General features: G+C 45.2%; 1 protein-coding gene across 1 annotated transcript in view; it reads right to left on the bottom strand.

Annotated features, from left to right (window-relative positions):
• Positions 1 to 22,256, bottom strand: part of FUZ (fuzzy planar cell polarity protein) — a 129,226-nt gene extending 106,970 nt beyond the window's left edge. Inside the window, exon 1 of the mRNA XM_083162389.1 lies at positions 21,849 to 22,256. The gene's annotated coding sequence lies outside the window, so the exon portion shown is untranslated. The remainder of the gene's footprint in view (positions 1 to 21,848) is intronic.
• Between the last annotated feature and the right edge of the window lie 151 nt (positions 22,257 to 22,407).

The following is a 22,407-nucleotide window of genomic DNA, read 5'->3' as shown; positions in this document are numbered from 1 at the left end:
GGGGGGCTGCGATGCCGCCCCCCCGTCGGCGATCGCTGTGATTGGCTGTTCAGTGTGAACAGCCATTCACAGCGTTTTCTGTGTCACCGGCGAATAACGTTCGCCGGTGACACGCGATCGGAAGTGATTGGTGCTGTAAAGTACAGCACCAATCACCGCGGGGTGTAAGGGTGACACTGGTGTCACCCCACCTCACCCCGCCCGCCCCCAAAGGCCGTGATTGGTTCGTCGGACCGACGGACCAATCACAGCCAAGGAGGGGGATTTAAACTAACGGTGACTGCACTGCAGACGCCATTCCGGTCTGGAATTGCGTGCAGTGCGGTCACCGTGCCTAGCTGCCGCAGTATACTGACCTGAACCGAGCAAAATACTTACCTGATCACTGCTTCATCACTGCTTGTAGTGTGCTGGATGCTTCCTGGATCCTGTTACTACTTGTGACTTCCTGTGTTGTGAACTTGTGCTGCTGCAGTGTAATAGCGTTAGATAGAGAGAGATAGATAGAGAGAGATAGAGAGATAGAGAGAGATAGTGTCAGAGAGTGCTATATTTTGTGCTGCTGCAGTGTGATATAGTTATAGATAGAGAGATAGAGAGAGAGAGATAGAGAGATAGTGACAGATTGTGCTATATATTTTTTTATATAACTGACTGCTGCCCCCCCTTTTGTGCTGATCAGTATAAATTAACTGATCAGCAACTTTTTGGGGGCGCAGGTTTTTTTTTATATATATATATACCTGTCAGTGCTGCTGCTGCAGTGTCATAGAGTGATAGATAGTGAGAGATAGAGAGATAGAGAGATAGAGAGAGATAGTGACAGAGAGTGATAGAGACTGCTATATTTTGTGTCTGCTGCCCCCCTTTTGTGCACCCCCAGCAACTTTTTGGGGGTGCAGGGGTTATTTTTCATATATATAACTGTCAGTGCTGCTGCTGCAGTGTCATAGAGTGATAGATAGTGAGAGATAGAGAGATAGAGAGAGATAGTGACAGAGAGTGATAGAGAGTGCTAAATTTTGTGTCTGCTGCCCCCGCCTTTTGTGCTGATCACTATATCTGAGGTGATCAGCTACTTTTTGGGGGTGCAGAGGTTTTTTTTTAAATATATATCTGTCAGTTGCTGCCAGTTGCACTGTCAGTTGCACCAAAGGTTGTGCACCTGCTGCCCCTCACTGGTAATCAGTGTCGCATCACTGATCACCTTTTTTTTTTTTGTGGGTGCTGTGGGGTCTTTTTTTAATTTTTTTTTTACACACACTGTGATTTTGTGGGTGTCCTGTGGCCACTGTGCGCTGATCAGTGACGTACATCACTGATCAGCTTTTTCGGCACAGGGTTGATCTATTTTATTTATTTATTTTATCAAATTCCTGTTGCCTTTGAGCGCTGTTCAGTGACGGACGTTACTGACCAACATCTGTGCTCAATTTTTGGCGCAGGACCTTTTTTTTTTTTTTTAACCCCTTCATTTTTTTTTTTTTTAACCCCTTCAATTTTTTTTTTTTTATAAAGTATTTTTTTTTTCTGCACTACATACACACTACACACTACATACCCCCCGGGTTGAAATAAAGTTTGTACCCCCCCCTACACTATACACGTGTTGAAACATTTCACTACCAGTAACACAAAAATAAAAATGGCATCCCAAATGTCATCCCAAATGTCATCCCAAATGTCATCCCAGTCATCCAGAAGAATGTATTCAGCGGAGGAGGCATATGCCATGCTTGCCTCTGACTCTGACACAGCCAGTGATGCAAGCGGGGAATTTGAAGGATTCGTCTTAAGCTCCTCTTCCTCCTCTGGTGATGAGGGACCCCCTCAAAGACGCCCCCGTAGAGCAGCTGAGACCCCCCCCCCAATAATTGATCTCGTATGGACCCCACCACCAGACAATTTTGAGCCCCAGGTTCCTGAGTTTTTGGCCATGCCAGGAATCCAATTTGATTCCACAGGTCTCAGAGAAATTGACTTTTTCAAATTATTTTTCTCTGATGATTTTATAAATTTAATGGTGGACCAAACTAATTTATATGCCCAGCAGTTTATTGCTCAAAACCCCACGTCATCATTTGCTAGGTGGACCCCTGTAGATGCAGTAGAGATGATGACGTTTTGGGGTCTGGTGTTTCATATGGGCATAGTAAAAAAGCCAGAAATTAGGCAATATTGGAGTACAGATGTTCTGTACAGCACCCCATTTTACCGTATGGCCATGCCCCGGGCTCGATTTGAGACGATCCTTAAATTTTTGCATTACAACGATAATGCACAGTGCCCACCCAGAGATGATCCCACCTTTGACCGGCTATTCAAAGTCAGGCCGGTCATTGATCATTTCAGTGCCAAATTTGAAGAGATGTACATCCCAGATAAATTCATTTGCATAGACGAGTCCCTTATACATTTTAAAGGAAGGGTTAAATTCCGCCAGTACCTTCCCAGTAAGAGGGCAAGGTATGGCATAAAAATGTATAAGCTGTGTGAAAGCACCTCAGGGTACACTCACAGGTTTAGGGTATATGAAGGGAAGGATTCAAGAATTGAACCGCCAGAATGCCCCCCCTCCCTCGTAGGTGTTAGTGGAAAAATTGTCTGGGATTTAGTGCACCCCTTCCTGGATAAAGGTTATCACCTCTATGTGGATAACTTTTACACTAGCATCCCCCTGTTTAAGGCCCTTGGTTCAAGAGGTACAGCAGCTTGCGGTACTGTGCGCAAGAACCAAAGAGGCCTCCCAAAAACGCACATTGCCCAAGTAATGAGAAGGGGTGAAAGCAGGGGAATATGCACCGAAAATATGTTGTTGGTCAAATATAAGGACAAGAGGGATGTCCTTATACTGACAACAATTCACGGAGACAGTACCACCTCCGTCCCTGTACGAGGTACCAGTACCCACACCTCAAAACCTAATTGTATCCTGGATTACAATAGGTACATGGGCGGAGTGGATCTTTCAGATCAGGTACTGAAGCCGTACAGTGCCCTGCGGAAAACAAAAATCTGGTACAAGAAGCTGGCCGTGTATATCATCCAGATGGCACTGTATAACGCTTACGTGCTATTCCGTTCTACCGGCCAGAGGGGGACATTTATGCACTTTCAAGAGGAAGTCATAAAGGGCCTAATATTTGGGAACCAGCAGGCAGAGGGCCCCAGTACTTCTAGTACTGGCCCCCGTATTGTACCAGGGCAGCATTTTCCTGATGAAATCCCCTCCACTGGAAAAAAGGGCAGGACACAAAAAAGGTGCAAAGTTTGCTATAAAAAGGGAATAAGAAAGCAAACTATTTTCCAGTGTGACACTTGCCCCGACAAACCCGGCCTATGTATAAAGGAGTGTTTTAAATTATACCACACATCTATGGATTATTAGGTTCATAATTTCACCGTGCTTCGGGGGTCTTGCTAATGCCACATAGCACCCACCATTCATTCCACCAGAATCTGAGCCGCAAAATCCAAAAATCACTCCTTCCCTTCTGAGTCCTGCCATGCACCCAACTGGTATTTTTTGGTCACATGTGAGGCATTGCCGTACTCGGGAGAAATTGGGGCACAGATTTTGCGGTGCTTTTTCTCCTTCATACCTTCTGAAAATAAAAAATTTTGAGCCAGAACTGCATTTTTGTGTAAAAAAATGTAATTTTTCATTTTCACTGCCCAGTTGTATAAAAATTGGTGAAACCCCTGGGGGTTTGAAATGTACACTATACCCCTAGATGAATTCCCTGAGGGGTGTAGTTTGCAAAATGGGGTCACTTGTGGGGTGGTTCCACTGTATTGGTGCTTTGGGGGTCTTGCTAATGCGACATAGCACCCACCAACATTCCACCAGAATTTGTGCTGCAAAATCCAAATATCACTCCTTCCCTTCTGAGTCCTGCCACTTTTTGGTCACACATGAGGCATTGCCGTACTCGGGAGAAATTGGGGCACAGATTTTGGGGTGCTTTTTCTCCTTCATACCTTCTGAAAATGAAAAATTTTGAGCCAGAACTGCATTTTTGTGTAAAAAAATGTAATTTTTCATTTTCACTGCCCAGTTGTATCAAAATTGGTGAAACCCCTGGGGGTTTGAAATGTACACTATACCCCTAGATGAATTCCCTGAGGGGTGTAGTTTGCAAAATGGGGTCACTTGTGGGGTGGTTCCACTGTATTGGTGCTTTGGGGGTCTTGCTAATGCGACATAGCACCCACCAACATTCCACCAGAATTTGTGCTGCAAAATCCAAATATCACTCCTTCCCTTCTGAGTCCTGCCACTTTTTGGTCACACATGAGGCATTGCCGTACTCGGTAGAAATTGGGGCACAGATTTTGGGGTGCTTTTTCTCCTTCATACCTTCTGAAAATGAAAAATTTTGAGCCAGAACTGCATTTTTGTGTAAAAAAATGTAATTTTTCATTTTCACTGCCCAGTTGTATCAAAATTGGTGAAACCCCTGGGGGTTTGAAATGTACACTATACCTCTAGATGAATTCCCTGAGGGGTGTAGTTTGCAAAATGGGGTCACTTGTGGGGGGGTTCCACTGTATTGGTGCTTGGGGGGTCTTGCTAATGCAACATAGCACCCACCAACATTCCACCAGAATCTGAGCTGCAAAATCCAAAAATCACTCCTTCCTTTCTGAGTCCTGCCATGCACCCAAATGGTATATTTTGGTCACATGTGAGGCATTGCCGTACTCGGGAGAAATTGGGGCACAGATTTTGGGGTGCTTTGTCTCCTTCATTCCTTGTGAAAATGAAAAATTTTGAGCCAGAACTGCATTTTTGTGTAAAAAATGTAATTTTGCATTTGCACAGCCCAGTTGTATCAAAATTGGTGAAACCCCTGGGGGTTTGAAATGTACACTATACCCCTAGATGAATTCCCTGAGGGGTGTAGTTTGCAAAATGGGGTCACTTGTGGGGGGGTTCCACTGTATTGGTGCTTGGGGGGTCTTGCTAATGCGACATAGCACCCACCAAAATTCCACCAGAATCTGAGCTGCAAAATCCAAAAATCACTCCTTCCCTTCTGAGTCCTGCCATGCACCCAAATGGTATTTTTTGGTCACATGTGAGGCATTGCCGTACTCGGGAGAAATTGGGGCACAGATTTTGGGGTGCTTTTTCTCCTTCATACCTTCTGAAAATGAAAAATTTTGAGCCAGAACTGCATTTTTGTGTAAAAAAATGTAATTTTTCATTTTCACTGCCCAGTTGTATCAAAATTGGTGAAACCCATGGGGGTTTGAAATGTACACTATACACCTAGATGAAATCCCTGAGGGGTGTAGTTTGCAAAATGGGGTCACTTGTGGGGGGGTTCCACTGTATTGGTGCTTTGGGGATCTTGCTAATGTGACATAGCACCCACCAACATTCCACCACCAAAAATCACTCCTTCCCTTCTGAGTCCTGCCATGCACCCAACTGGTATTTTTTGGTCACATGTGAGGCATTGACGTACTCGGGAGAAATTGGGGCACAGATTTTGGGGTGCTTTTTCTCCTTCATACCTTCTGAAAATGAAAAATTTTGAGCCAGAACTGCATTTTTGTGTAAAAAAATGTAATTTTTCATTTTCACTGCCCAGTTGTATCAAAATTGGTGAAACCCCTGGGGGTTTGAAATGTACACTATACCCCTAGATGAATTCCCTGAGGGGTGTAGTTTGCAAAATGGGGTCACTTGTGGGGGGGTTCCACTGTATTGGTGCTTTGGGGGTCTTGCTAATGCGACATAGCTCCCACCAACATTCCACCACCAAAAATCACTCCTTCCCTTCTGAGTCCTGCCATGCACCCAACTGGTATTTTTTGGTCACATATGAGGCATTGCCATACTCGGGAGAAATTGGGGCACAGATTTTGGGGTGCTTTTTCTCCTTCATACCTTATGAAAATGAAAAATTTTGAGCCAGAACTGCATTTTTGTGTAAAAAAATGTAATTTTTCATTTTCACTGCCCAGTTGTATCAAAATTGGTGAAACCCCTGGGGGTTTGAAATGTACACTATACCCCTAGATGAATTCCCTGAGGGGTGTAGTTTGCAAAATGGGGTCACTTGTGGGGGGGTTCCACTGTATTGGTGCTTGGGGGGTCTTGCTAATGCAACATAGCACCCACCAACATTCCACCAGAATCTGAGCTGCAAAATCCAAAAATCACTCCTTCCTTTCTGAGTCCTGCCATGCACCCAAATGGTATTTTTTGGTCACATGTGAGGCATTGCCGTACTCGGGAGAAATTGGGGCACAGATTTTGGGGTGCTTTTTCTCCTTCATACCTTCTGAAAATGAAAAATTTTGAGCCAGAACTGCATTTTTGTGTAAAAAATTAAATTTTTCATTTTCACTGCCCAGTTGTACCACAATTGGTGAAACCCCTGGGGGTTTGAAATGTACACTATACCCCTAGATGAATTCCCTGAGGGGTGTAGTTTGCAAAATGGGGTCACTTGTGGGGGGGTTCCTAAATTTTAGCATCTTATGGTGCCTAGAAACCTACATGGTGCCTAAAAAATAATCTCATAAAAAGGAGGCTCCAAAATCAAGTAGGTGCTCCTTCTATTATGAAGCCTGTGGTTTGGTCAACGTGCACACTAGGGCCACATATAGGATATTTATGAAAACAAAAGAATTGGGGGAATCAATTTTTAGTCACATTTCTCTAGTAAAATGTACTGTGTTCCTTAGAAAAATGTATTAAAATTGCAAATCTGCAAAAAAAATGAAATTTTGAAATTTCACCTACACTTTGTTTTAATTCCTGTGAAACACCTAAAGGGTTAACAAACTTCCAAAATGCTGTTTTGAATACTGTGAGGGGTGCAGTTTTTGAAATGGTATCATTTATGGGGGTGTCTCACATACAAGTCCCTCAAAGTCACATCAGAACTGAACTGGTCCCTAAAAAAATCAGTGTTTGAAATTTTCTTGAAAATTTGAGAATTTGCTATTCATATTGTAAGCCTCCTAGTGTCCAAAAAAATTAAAAGGAAGTTGAAATAATGATGGAAACATAAAGTAGACATATGGTCTATGTTAGTTATTAACTATTTTGAGTGGTATGATTATTTGTCTCACAAGCAGAAAATTTAACATTTTGCAAATTGCTAAATTTTCCATTTTTTTACGACATTTTGGTATTTTTCACAAAAAAACACAGACTGTATCGACCCAAATTTACCACTAATTTGAAGTACAACGTGTCACGAAAAAACAATCTCAAAATCACTGGGATAAGTAAAAGCAAAAAAAAGTTATCCCCACTTAAGTGATACATGTCAGATTTGAAAAAAAGGGCTCTGTCAGGAACGCAAAAACTGTCTCTGTCAGGAAGGGGTTAATTTTGGTGTCAAAAAATCAGGTTTTTTTTTCTGTGAAGGGGCATGTTATTTTTGTTCATGTGCTTATAGCACATGAATATATATTTAATAAAAAAAAAATATTTTTATTTATTATTATTATTTTTTTTTTTACACAGTGCAGCCAGCAGGGGGCCGGAGCGCTCGAGCCGCTCATTAGATATTCATATATTCACTGCACCCGATGCACGTTCGGGTGCAGTGAATACTGGTTCCCCCGCTGGCTATAGGGGGGGGCAGCCTGTGCTGCCTGGGTCCCGGGGGGGCCCCCTACCCCCCTCATATGTTCTGGGGCATCCAGGGAGACTTTAATCTCCCTGGATGCCACCGTCCCACGGCTCCCTGTCAGCTCCCTGCCGCGGACGCTCGTCCGCTGCAGGGGTTAAGACTCGCCGCGAGTGGCGGCGAGTCTTAAATACGTTGAATAGTGGGAGCAGGAGGCTCCGGAACACAGCGAGTGCATGGCGAGAGAAAAAATCTCTCGCCATGTACAGAGAATTTTCTACATTGAATACTGCCCTAAGAGTCTCAATGAATTTGCCTGTCATTCTTGCACCATTCTAATCTTCTCTGCAACATCTCAATTTTAGGGTGGGTTTTAATACCGGGACAATGTGCCAGGACATGGAGCATAGCTTTGTCCCAACACCAAAGAAGTCTTGCCTCCAAGCTCTGATTGGTCCAGCGGCTAGTCATTAAAAGAAAGTGGATGACCATTGATAGGTAAAACCATCAATGGTCATCCATAACATGGTGTGCTGCCATCGATGACCATAAGAACTATTGAGTGCCCACATTGCTGTGAGAGATCATCAAAATATCTGCTAAAAATGCCAGCGCCGCTCACACCAGTGGCGTAACAATATCCCCGCAGACCCCGCGTTCGCGGTGAGGCGATGTGTAAGTGTGGGCACCGGGGGTCTGCGGTGCTATTGGAATGCCGCTGTGCTAAGGCAGGGACCTGCAGATTTACCTGTCTGCGCAGCAGTCCCGGCTCCCCTCCTACCCTGGCTTCTGCTGAAATGAAAATGGACCATCATAAAATGTCCGCCCCCATACAGCAGACAGTTCTCTGAAACTGTCTGCTGTATGGGGACGGACATTTTGTGATGGTCTGTTTTCAAACCAGCAGCATTGAGCATACTGGCAGAAGCCAGGATGGGAGCCGGGACTGAAGCACAGCGGAGGATAAAGCACGGGGGCATGGGCGGCATGGGCGGCGGGGAAGGGGAGGGGGTACTGCCGATATTTGTCGGGGGGGTGCTTTTTTTATAGTTACGCCGCTGGCTCACAGCGACAGTTTTTTTTGTTTTGGGTGCAATATTCAACTAAACTTCAATGAATTGACTTGGCCGTATTTGTATTTATTTACTAAAAGAACAGTCGCTGTAAGTGGCGCTGGCATATTTTGTGGATATTTTGATTATCTCTCACAGCAACGTTGGCACTCTAGGGTTAAGTGTTGGGAGGCCATATAAAGTCCACTCAGATGGGCGCCTAGAACTGAACATTAACTACTGTGGCTTTGTGCTGCTATATTACAAACTTTAATAGGTCAGGGTTTAGTCATATCATAAATGCATGTGGATGAAAATGTGATTGGCAAATTTTGATGCATCAGATAAGAAGTAATTCTCCATAAAGTACATTCAATGGTACAGAACGCGTATCAACACCAACTGATACACTGTTCTATCTTGCTACCTGACATCGGCATGCGCTGCAGCAAGCCTACAGAAGAGAATTTTTAGCATGCAGCAAACAGGTCATTTCATTGTATCCATCGGCAAAGCAACAGAGCGCCAGGTCCATAGCTACACATGTAGTAACTACCACTGGACAGGAGCCATCCCTTCCCACAGTATCACAAACGTTGGAGAGGAAGTAAAATAGGGACAGCTTAGGGTCACTTTCACCTCCATTCACCAAACTGGGCTTACCAAATGTGACAAGAGATAACTGTGCAGAGTTTGTATATTCTCCCTGTGCTTGCGTGGGCTTCCTCTGGATACTCCCGTTTCCTCCCACAATCCAAAATACACAGGTAGGCTAATTGGCTCCCAACAAAATGAACCCTAGAATGTCTGTGTGCACGTGTACATGTGGTAGGGAATATAGATTGTAAGCTCCACTGGGGCAGGGACTGATGTGAATGGGGAAATATTCTCTGTAAAGCGCTGCGGAATATGTGTGCGCTATATAAATATCTGGTAATAAATAAATAAGGATTTTCAAATGCTCATAAAGAGCTGTACAACATTTCCAGAATGTAACCATTTTTTTGATTATTAACATTGTATCTTTTCTTTTTAGCTAAAGTGACATATTTTAAACAACCTAAAGCCCCATACACACCAGGCGATATAGTAAAAAAAAAAAAAAATACTTATAGTGGCATAAGTTCATCCCAGTGTTTAAAAGAATTTATACATATCTCAGTATCAGGCGCTGAAAGGTTCAACAATAGATATCCATTCCCCTTCGTTTGGATATGGTGCATATGAAAAATAAATGGTTGAATATAGTGAAGTACAGTTATGTACATACAAACTTTAATTCACACCAGTTAACAGACAAATGATGCTTGGCAGGTCACAATCAGATCCTCCCAGCACATCCACAATGACAATACAGTGTTAAAAAGAATCCATGTAGAGCCTTTCTATCTGGCTCGGAAGGAGTAACAATTACCGAATGGTTAGAACTGAGTGCCAGTTCAAAATAGGCTCAAGCGAATAAGTCCCGGGGCAAACTCACGAGTCTCAGCTTCTCACCACTTCGGCGTGTCTCCTCCGGGTCAGGCAGGTGGTACTCAGGTAAATTGACCAACGCGTTTCAACTCCTTCTGGAGTCTTTTTCAAGGTCCCGATGGGTGCATAGTGTCCCGTAGCTTATGTCCGGTATAAATAGTGTCCCCACTCACATATCAGTGAGTACAGGTGCCGCTGACCGGAAGTGACGAGCGGCGGTCCCCGTCGCGTCACCTCCGCCTCTGACCCGTGTCGTCCCATTGCCATGGCGTTGATGACGCGCAAGTGCCTTGATCCGTAGGTGACGCGCGGCGGCCCCCGTCGCATCACTGCCGTTACCGTCTGTGTATAGTCCTGTTGCCATGGCATCCTGTTGCGGAAGTGCCGGAAATTGGTCTCTTCTGTGTGACGCTACGTCACCCCCGGCTTTAGTTGCCATGGCATTTAGACAACACTGTCAATAAATGGAATTGTAGTTAGACGCAGTATTCTTATATGAGCATATCACCACAGTATATATATGCCCATATTTTTAGAAAGTGCACGTGCATGATAACTATTCACTCAGAAAGTGCCGGTGCATTACTGCTCTAAAAGTGACGGCGCATGGAGAGCAATTTTATCCCATGGTAATAAATAATTTATACAGTGAAAAAGGAAGTACACTATAAAACCATTATAAAAACATTATAAAAACCACTTGATTTCATAATCGGCATTCAAGCATGTAAATTTTATCTACAAAGCACCGCCATGGGCACCAGGTTCGCTCCGAGTTACGCTAATATTTTTATGGGTCAGTGGGAGCAAGACAACATATGGACCCACAATCCATTTGGAGCGAACCTGGTGTCATGGCGTAGATACATAGATGATGTATTTTTTATTTGGAAGGGGGAGGAATCCATTTTAAAAGAATTTTATACCTTTTTAAACAACAATCATTTGAATATTGAATTTACTTTCTCCTGTAGTAATATAGAGGTTAACTTCTTAGATTTGACAGTGTATATTGCTAATAATACAATACACACAAAAAATTTCACCAAGCCGACAGATTCAGGGGCTTTTATTCCGGCATCAAGTTGCCACCACCCCAATTGGCTACAAGCCATTCCGGGGGGGCAGTTCCGGAGAATTAAAAGAAACTGTTCTGAGCAGGAAATCTTTAACCAACAAGCAGAGGGCCTGCAAAACAAATTTGTAGCCTCCAACTACAACGAGGTACAGGTAGAGAAAGTGAAGAGAGAAGTTACCAATATCACACAAGAAATACTTCTTAAACCTAAAGAAAAGAAAACCAATGATAACAATCTAGACTTTGCCTTTATTACATCATTCAATAATCAATACAAATCAATTGAAAAAACACTGAATAAACATTGGAGCATCATTCAGAAAGACCCAGTCATAGGAGCACTCCTACCCTCCAAGCCAAAATGTATATACCGTCGAGCACCCAATTTAAGTTCCAAATTGGTTCATAGCGCAATACCCCCTACTAAAACCATCACCATCTAAAGGATTTTTTAGATGTGGAACGTGTATCGGCTGTAGACACATACAAGGAACCGGGCAAAGACTGAGTGAAATAAATATTAATGCGGATGTTTTTAAAATCAATTATTTTATGACATGTAATACAAAAAATTTGGTATATGGAATACAATGCTCTTGTAATCTGTGGTATATTGGGAGGACCTCAAGGCCCCTCAAAGTGAGACTAAGTGAGCATATTCGGAACATAAAGAAGGGCCTTGAAACCCACGCACTATCTACTCACTTTAGTAAATGCCATCAAAAAAATGTCGATCATATTACGAGGTTCTGTGGCCTAAAATGGATAAAAGGCCACTGGCGACAAAGAGATCTCGCCACCCAATTAGCCAAAGCTGAAATTAAATTAATTTACGAACTAGGCACTTTAATACCCAAAGGCTTGAATGCTGATTATGAAATCAAGTGGTTTTTATAATGTTTTTATAATGGTTTTATAGTGTACTTCCTTTTTCACTGTATAAATTATTTATTACCATGGGATAAAATTGCCCTCCATGCACCGTCACTTTTAGAGCAGTAATGCACCGGCACTTTCTGAGTGAATAGTTATCATGCACGTGCACTTTCTAAAAATATGGGCATATATATACTGTGGTGATATGCTCATATAAGAATACTGCGTCTAACTACAGTTCCATTTATTGACAGTGTTGTCTAAATGCCATGACAACTAAAGCCGGGGGTGACGTAGCGTCACACAGAAGAGACCAATTTCCGGCACTTCCGCAACAGGATGCCATGGCAACAGGACTATACACAGACGGTAACGGCAGTGACGCGACGGGGGCCGCCGCGCGTCACCTCCGGATCAAGGCATTTGCGCGTCATCAACGCCATGGCAACGGGACGACGCGGGTCAGAGGCGGAGGTGACGCGACGGGGACCGCCGCTCGTCACTTCCGGTCAGCGGCACCTGTACTCACTGATATGTGAGTGGGGACACTATTTATACCGGACATAAGCTACGGGACACTATGCACCCATCGGGACCTTGAAAAAGACTCCAGAAGGAGTTGAAACGCGTTGGTCAATTTACCTGAGTACCACCTGCCTGACCCGGAGGAGACACGCCGAAGTGGTGAGAAGCTGAGACTCGTGAGTTTGCCCCGGGACTTATTCGCTTGAGCCTATTTTGAACTGGCACTCAGTTCTAACCATTCGGTAATTGTTACTCCTTCCGAGCCAGATAGAAAGGCTCTACATGGATTCTTTTTAACACTGTATTGTCATTGTGGATGTGCTGGGAGGATCTGATTGTGACCTGCCAAGCATCATTTGTCTGTTAACTGGTGTGAATTAAAGTTTGTATGTACATAACTGTACTTCACTATATTCACCCATTTATTTTTCATATGCACCATATCCAAACGAAGGGGAATGGATATCTATTGTTGAACCTTTCAGCGCCTGATACTGAGATATGTATAAATTCTTTTAAACACTGTTACATTTTAAGGGCTAAGGGAAACACCCTGTATACATAGATTTGTTTGGCTGCTGAGCGCACTGTTGGTGGACATTCCACACCTCGATCCACAAGTTCATCCCAGTTGCCCTGAGCCATGATAAAGTTTGGTGCCCCCAAATAGCTCAATCAAACTGTCTGTCTCCAGTAAGACAGGTCATGGATTCTAACACATGGGGTGAACCTTGCAAAAATGATGTTTAAAATAAAGAGAGTGTGACGTCAATGCTCCTGCTAGGAGGGGGAGTCAGCCACAACAGAAATATCAACAGTTAATGGATTAACGGATTCAAACTCGCAGAAGCCCCCTTGGGAGCAGGAGCTCGGCGGCAAATCACTCCATTGCCTCCCAGAGTTACACCTCTGCATACTTATATGCATAGGGATGAAATCAAACAAGGTCAAATTGGATTTGGAATTTATTACATAGGCATTACTTTTATCATGTATATTGTGCTGAGTGAGAAGAAAATACATATTACAGCGAATATATAGTCGCAAACAATAAACCCCATATCATACCTCCCAACTTGATTTGTTGAATTTGGTACTTGCCGCTTCAAAGGTGTGGTCGTCCCGATAAGGGGGCGTAGCTATGAGGGAGATGGGTGTGGTTTTGGGTGAAGGGGCATGGTCTAGTTCCTAACCCCCCCATTTTCATCATTTTGAGGGCGGTATAATTGGGACAGTTGGGAGGTATGCCATATTGCAGACCGCAATGTAATTATCAATACTTGCAAATCTTACCATAATAATAGTTAATAATGTTATATAGAAATATAGACACGCCCTTTGGGCTGAGTGTGACACGCCCCCTCAATCACATGACACATCCTGCTGTAATCTCTCTGATTCTAGTTTTCAAAAGTATACAGTGCCGCTGGGCTGGTATAAAAAGGGGGTATGGTCTACTGGAGGGGACATGGCCATGACCTTGTTTAAAAAAAACCTTAGCAGGGGTGCGGGCGGAGGGTGGGAAACCTGCTCAGAGAGGGAGAGGACAGGCTGCAGCTGCCTCTCTCCCCCGATCAGCACATGGCACTGAGCAGTGTATACTGGGCTAGGGAGAGAAGCTGTTCTCCTTTCTACTCACACTGCCTGGCTAGCTGCGGCGGGGGAGCAGGACCCGGTCCCCTCCATCAGACCTGGGCCTGGGTAAAAAAAGGGGCCGCTCCCCTTCCTCTCTCGGCGCCACTGAGAACTAGTGACTTTAGAAAGACATGAGAAGTGATGTTATTAGTTCAGGGCCGGTGCTAGCGCCCCAGGAGATAGTTTTGCGGGGGTCTTCCGCCGTTATCAAGCTCCGGGAGGGGGGTGGTTGCCGGGTATCCGGTATCATGTTCCAGGAGGGGGAAGGGGGGGGCGGCTCCTGCCGCTGACCTCAACTGTGGGGGGTCATTAATACTTGCAGGAAGCAGGCGCCACCAGTGGTTGAGGTTTAGGGTGTGCAGTCGCCGCTGACCTGATCCATGGAGTGGGGGGGTGGCTGCTCCGTAGGTGCTGGAAGTGTGAGGGTCGGGACTAAGGAGTAGGGTTGACACCTCAGGCATCTTCGATTCCTGGAGATCCCCCCCCTTAATGCGCGCGCGTGCTCCAGGAAAAGTGGGCGTGGCTTTGTAAACGGACGTGGCCTCTTTGGAAAAGTGGGCGTGGTCTCTAATACAGACAAGTATTGAAGTCCGTATTGCTACATTTAAAAACACATTTCCCCTACTGACAACTCCTACACAGAGATACCGCATACATCCTCCCTTCACTCTGACACCAGTGACAACAACTTCACAGCAACCTTCCCCACCCCCTCACTTCTCTAACATGCATATCTGCCCCAAACACCGACCGTCCACACACATAAATCCCCCCTCTACACTGGCCTAACCATTTCCTCAGCTGACAGCACAGACGCCTCTACCCTGGGACTGATACACTGTAGCAGCCGGCTTATTTCTCCTCGGAGGATCAGTTTGGGAGGAAGAGCTGCTGCAGCATCCTAAGCTGTTGGCTGCACAGTGTTCCTCAGTCCTCTCCTCTCCCACGGCCCAGTTTAAATATTTCTGGAGGTAGAGGGAGCTGTGGGGTGGGCAGCAACTTGCAAGTGCTGGAGATGCACTGTGCATGCCCTGTGGCCTTTCTGGCACCCGGAGCTCCCGCTCCACCGAAACCACCCTCCCTACGCCCCTGTCAGTGTGCACACTCAGTTGGGAGGCTGTGGAGGCTTTCAAAATCACCCGGATTCCGGGAGAATCCCAGAATCTGGGAGACTGCAAAAAACGTCCTGGAGGGTTGCCACCAATTCAGGAAGAATCCTACTAAGGAGACCTTACCTTTTCCTGCTCCTCACGCGCCGGGCACCAGTGCTTTCTTTAGAATGATGTACCGCCCTTCAGTGGCCGGCGCCCCAGGCAAATGCCTAAAGCTGCCTAGTGGTGGCCCTGCATCAGCTCCCACTGAATTGATAAACTATCTTCTAAGAATTGGCTCAGCACACAAAATGGCCGCTTCCACTAGGTGCAGGCGACGAGGACACTCAGCATCTGTGTCCGATCGCCATCTCCCATGTCCTTTACATTGTAATAATACTAAAAAGGCAGTTTAGCCATTTGGAATTGCTGCTTTTGCAATGCGATCACTGCATTAGCTTTTCTGCTGAAACAATCAGCACCATTAGTAATTGGCTGTCTGATCAAGAGAATAGAAAGAACAAAAGACTGAACTAAACAATTCATTTCAAAAACAGACTGAAAATGGAAAGTTATCAAAATATGAGACAGACTGACCTGCAAGTCGCAGCACCCACAGATAGCCATTCTTGTAATTGCCACTAATAGCTTTTTTCTTTAAAACAGAACAATGTAACTATTATAGTTTTTTTATATCTTGGTTATTGAATCTTTCAGCATTTTGCATGGTCCTAGATTCCCCCGTCGCCTGCTACTAACAGTAAGGGAGAGGAAGGTAGAGAGGCAGGAGACTTGTGTCAGGAAGAGACAGAGTGGGAGAGGGTGCCAGGGAGAGAAAGGGGATGAGAGAGGGAGAGGGTGTAAGGGAGAGGGAGGGGAAGAGACAGGGAGTAGGAGAAGTGTCAGGGAGAGAAAGGAGGAGAGACAGAGGGCGGTATTCAATGAGGCAGAATCGCCAAGTTTTATGGCGATTCTGTGTTTTTTTCATGTGTGCCGGCGATTTTTTGAGCTGTATAAGCGAATCACCCTATTCAACGTCTTCTATTCGCCGATGACGACCGGTGAATGAAGCACCAATCGCCAAATGTTATTCTCTACAAATCGCCGTTTTTTGTGTATAGGGATTTTCATGGGGATTCGCCGGTAGTCGACGGGAATCGCCAAAAGTGTATTCAATGAGAAGTTGGCGATTCTTATTTCTTGTTTCATATCGCCGTTCCTCACCGAGTGTCCCTCGTCATCTTTTTGTGGTGAACTTTTATCGGAACATGTGAAATAATTGGTTTTAAGTGTTCAATTTAACTCTGCAAGTGTAATATAATATTATTTGCTGCCCTTGTGTGATGTGATGGTCGTAGAAGTGCTATACAAATATATATTTAATTTTTTCTCGTATTTTTTTTTTCTCCCACAAAGCAATGTTCTTACCCATGGTGCACCTCACTTACCCATGATTCTCCTCCCCACCTCACTCCTTCGTTTGGCGTTTGCGGAGATTACACAGCTTTTGCAGTCTGCTGTATAGGAATCGTTTTTTCAGGGTAATTTGCATTTTTCTTGCATTTCACTGCAATTTCTTACAGTACTGAAGCTGTTTAGGGAAACGCCGGATTGGCTGAGAATCGCCGTTGGGGGCGGCGATTCTCAGCCACGTTGAATAGGGTGACACAGCTAGTCCCGGCGACTCCCTACGCTTGGCGAATCGACGTAAAAAAACGGTGAATGGCTGGCGAATGTAAAATCTGAATCACTGTGACCAACGATTCAGGTCATTGAATACCGCCCAGAGAGTGAGAGAGGTTGTCAAGGAGGGAAAAGGGAAGAAACAGGAAGTAGGAGAAGGTGTAAGGGAGAGGAAGGGGGACATACAGGGAGATGGTGTCAGAGAGAGACAGGTATTAGGAGAGGGTGTCAGGTAGAGAAAGGGGGAGAGACAGGGAGTGAGAAAGTGTGTCAGGGGGGGTTTTCTGGTTGGTACGGTGAAACGTATGTACGGTCCGTCACACGTTCGTTTCCCGTACGCTCACGGTGAGCATAAGTCCGCCCACAGAACAGCCACACACGGGTCACAAACACCGACAATGGTGAGTGGCGTACACTTGAGCGTACACCACCGTGTACGGACAGATCTCCCTCTTAGCCGCCGATACCGGGCGTACATCAGAGCGTACGCCACAGTGCACGGACGGATCTCGTCCGTTTTCCCACCGCTACACCTTCCGTATATCTGAGCGTACGCCACATGCAAACATGTTCTAATATTGTGCAAAATAAGACTTTAGAGTGTGATAGGCAGATGTTGGGATCCTTTGTTAGAGATATGTGATTGCAATAATGTGCTTGGTGGCATCTTACATACAGAGGGTGCTACATAGAATTCATAGCAGATATGAAAGTGCATAATGTATGTTCTTGGGAAAAGATATACAGATTGTGTGCAAAATAGTGGCCATATCCTTAGGACATTGCTCCACCATTGCAAGTAGAAATTGAGTCCAAAAAGATCCTTGTTGCTCTTAGACGTGGTTTATGTGTCTTTTTCATAATAAAAAACTGGTATGTTTGTGTTACAGTGAAAAAGTTGACACATGTCGACTCCTGTGAATTGAGTGTCCTGCTTTTTAAAGTATACAAAAACACTTTCTGAATGGGTGGAGATGGTTATAAAATAATTACCTGGTACTTGTTTCCTAGCACGGCCACAATCGCGGGCATCGGGTGTCATTTTTAGTGGTATACGACGCGACCAACGCGATGCCCCCGATTTTCCCATTGAAATGCATTGAAAAAAGTCAAAATCGCGTCGGTCGCGTCGTATGCGGCTAAAAAAGGCTTAAATGGTCCAGACGCGATGCCCACGATTTCCCCATAGGGAACAATGTTAAATACCTCAATTTCACCAAATCATCATAGGGAACAATGGTAAATGGGCCAGAAAGCCCCAAAAACACCCCAGAACAGTGAAATGTCCCCCCAAAAGTACTTTACGCCACCCCACGATCAACGCGAACCCGAAGTGTGGCGAGCGCAGCGAGCCTGCGAGGGGCGGTGGTATGCGTCCTCCGACCTTTTCATACCCCCACTATCCACGTTGGCGTGAAGTTGAGAATAGAATAGTGTGGCGAGGGCAGCGAGCCACCGAGCCCGAAGCGTGGCGAGCGCAGCGAGCCCCGCGAGGGGACGCGGATACCTTCACAGGTAAACGCGTCCCTTCGCGGGCTTCATAGGTATCCGCATCCCCTCGCGGGGCTTGCTGCGCTCGCCACACTATTCTATTCTCAACTCCACGCCGACGTTGATAGTGGGGGTATGAAAAGGTCGGAGGACGCGTACCGCCGCCCCTCGCGGGCTCGCTGCGCTCGCCACGCTTCGGGTTCGCGTTGATCGTGGGGTGGCATAAAATACTTTTGGGGGGAAATTTCACTGTTCAGTGGTGTTTTGGGGGGTTTATGGGCCATTTAACATTGTTCCCTATGATGATTTGGGTAAATTGACCCATTTAACATTGTTTCCTATGGGAAATCGGGGGCATCGCGGCTAAATTGAGGCATTTAACATTGTTCCCTATGGAGAAATCGTGGGCATCGCGTCGCGGCCATCGCACCCGATTTTTTAGTACTTGCGATGGCCGCGATCCCCCCGATTTTTCCTCACGATGCCCACGATCATGATCGTTGTGGCCGTGCTAGGAAACAAGTACCAATTACCTTGACATATATAACCAGGTCATAGAATGAATATTAGCTAAAATTAAACCAACCTTTACATGTAGAGAAGTGTAGAAATATATGCTTCCAATGTGTTTGAGGGCTGTGTGTGGCTTGCAGGTAGTGAAATAATGGTTTTCACTTAATAGCCTGCAGCATTGCTTATTACATTCAGGTGTACAGTATGTGTTTTACTAGTAATCAGAGTTAATTAGCAGACCCAGGCGTCCGCTCTCATACGGTATCTCTAGGGGTGGTCTGAAGCAATCTTTGGCGTCCGCCTGTTTTTGGGCCAAAATGCACGGCGCGTTCGCCGATCGAGGCGGTTGTGGCACTGTGCATTTTGTGTGCACACCCCCGTGTACGCCTATGTTTATGCCTAGTTTTCCTCATTATTCCGGCCGCTCCCATAAAAACGCCCACATGCCACCCACAATGACCGTGTTCTTGCGGACAGGTTTTTTCGCACGGAGAGACCCGTCCGTGATCAGTGTGAGGTCGCCGCACCTGCGCATTGCTAAAGATACGCATGCCCAGATGAAAAGAAAACCTGATCTGCCCGTATACGGTCCCACCGTACCAAGCACAATAAGGCCCAGGGAGAGAAAAGGGAAGAGACAGGGAGTGGGAGAGGGTGTAAGGCAGAGGATGGGGGAGAGACAGGGAGATAGTGACATGGAGGGACAGGGAGTGGGAGAGTTTGTCAGGGAGAGAAAGGGGAAGAGACAGTGAGTGAGAGAGAGTGTCAGACAAGCTCAAGGGGGCCCCACACCCAGACAAATAACCCAAGAAAACTGACATTTATAAATTATTAGGACTTACTTGGAATTATGCCTTCATCACAGTTGTGCAGTCATTGCTAGTCCCTGCTTAAAAACATTTGAGGGTGATGGGGGAGAGCTGCTAATCTAGGAAGAAGCAATCTCAGGCTTCAGGTGTGTACGGATACACCATATAGACTATATGGGAAGAGGGGGGCCCTAGACTGCACACCCTGTAATGAGAGGTGCTACCTTGCTGAGATTTTTAGCTATATGCAAGACAGAGGGGGTTTGCAGGTGCACTATGCACTCATTACTGCTAACATGTATTCCTTTTATAATTCATTTATGAGGATGTTAGCATACATGGCCAAATATATCTACCTGCTCACCACGTTAAGGTCACCTCATTAGAGCAGGTCCCTAGCACTATGGGGTTCATGCCTGGGGCGCAGGGCACCCCAAGCCATTCCAGCAAAACCACCCCAGGGCATCCTTTTATGATGTTTATAATATTCATTATTTACCATATGGCAATCTGATGGACATGACACCCTCTAAGTTTATAAATTATTTCCATGGCACAGCACCTATTTCCCTCTGCATAATAATTTTGTTGTACCCACATTCACTCACCCTCCCCTTCTTGCTCTTTTCCCTTGGTTTTTCACGATTTTTTCATTAATTAGCTTCACGTAACTCTCACTTAAGCACAACAAATTTTGAGTGAATAAGGAACACAAGTGCCCACTATCAAATAAATATTCTTGTCTCAATGTATAATATCAGCACAATATTTATCTTTCACCATGAACACAACGGCACAAGTAGGCGCTATTAGATTTGCACCGTTAAAAACGACATCAAACCTTTCTCCCATTTTGGTATATTCCGCTATATATATTTCCTGTATATAAATTCTCATTTATCTAGTATTTGTTTTACCCACACATATAATTGTCACTAAGAACAAATAAAACACCTATTTTTATCAACACGCATCACTGTCACTAATAATATGTACGGAATCTCTTTGATAAAATGACAATGTAATCAATGTGATACATCAGCACGCATTACTGTCACTGATAATGTGTACATAATATTTCCCTATTTTTCTGATAAATTCAATACCACTAACGTGACATGCCATCATCTCTCACTTCTCAGACATGTCAGCAGAATCGCCTTAAACAGTCTTAACGCATATATCTTGTCAACTATGTATATTGGTTGAACATGTGTACTCGCTGTACACATGGTCCAATCATACGATACACTGATAGTGACAAGTTGTCACAATTAGCCGCACCATTCAAAAAAGGCGCTTAACGATAAGGTAGGGGCTGGACTTAGAATGATGGAAACGGCCATTGGTCAAAGAAAAATAAAGACACGTATTTAAATGTAACTGGGGCACCAGAGCGGGTTGCCCTGAGGAAGCGGGAAGCGAAACGCGCGTGCTGGCAGCACCAGCCGTGTGGTTCTTACCCATGTGTGTGTCCTAATAATTGTTATCAAACAGCACTGTACTTAGCTTAAACGCATGTTTGCAGGCTCAGACCTAGAGCGCTGTGTATAACTCACGCTGAGATCTCAGCTCATATCGGCATTTGACTCAAACACCGCTCGGCCTGTCTCTGCTAATACTATGATTGCTGTACACATATGAGAAGTGGTTGCGGCCACACCACGTAAATGCAATACTACAATTCCTATATTCCTTGGATTATAATTTACAGCAATAGCCAGATTTGTAGGCAAGTTTATTAACTGCCTGTTTGGTGTGATAAATGAAAATACACTAACTGTTCTAATAACCAAAGACCAGCTTTGCATCCTATGACCAGGGGCGTAACTAGTCCTTTATGGGCCCCATAGCAAAATATGGAAAGGGCCCCCGACCAGTGCCAGGACAGACACACACTACATTACACAATGTGCATGCACCCACTGTCACACACACAGCACGCACACACTGTTACACACACATCACCCACACACTGTCACACAAACAGCATGCACACACTGTTACACATAGAAGTTACTTACTGTCACTCACTGACTGCACTCACTGCGGGTCCCGGCGTTGTATCCAGATATCTCCTCCAGACAACCACTGGGCGGATGGGGCCTCTGAGTGCGGCACCACTGTGCAGCTTCCATTGGCTGTCACACCGGCAGAGCTATCACTGATGCTGAATATTGCAGCCGAGTCCCAGTGCTGCTGGCCGTTTGAAGTGCGGAGCGACGCAGCCGGGGAGGGGGGTGTCAGTATGCCCCTCCCCTCTTCCAGCACTGCTTCAACCTTTGGAACATTTAAGAGGGTGCAGGGGATGACCTGCTAGACCCCCCCCCACCTAAGATGCCAGTCCGGCGGGCCCCATAGCAGTTGCATCCCCTGCACCCTCTGTAGTTACGCCACTGCCTATGACAGTTAAAAACACACTCCCTGACAAATTACTTGTACTGCAACGGTCTGCTTTGTGCCTATTACAGGATACTAAATAGTTACAGTGTGTATAATCAGTGCAACATTGTATCTTTGTCCCGCTATGTGAGTAGGAAAGAATACATTAAAAATAAAACAGGATCATCTTATTGGTCACAG

This window comes from Crinia signifera, chromosome 19 (genome assembly GCF_055691185.1).
Source record: "Crinia signifera chromosome 19, ASM5569118v1, whole genome shotgun sequence".
Lineage (NCBI taxonomy): Eukaryota > Metazoa > Chordata > Amphibia > Anura > Myobatrachidae > Crinia > Crinia signifera.
Note: the sequence above shows the minus strand (reverse complement) of the source record. Positions and strands in the feature narration are given on the sequence as shown.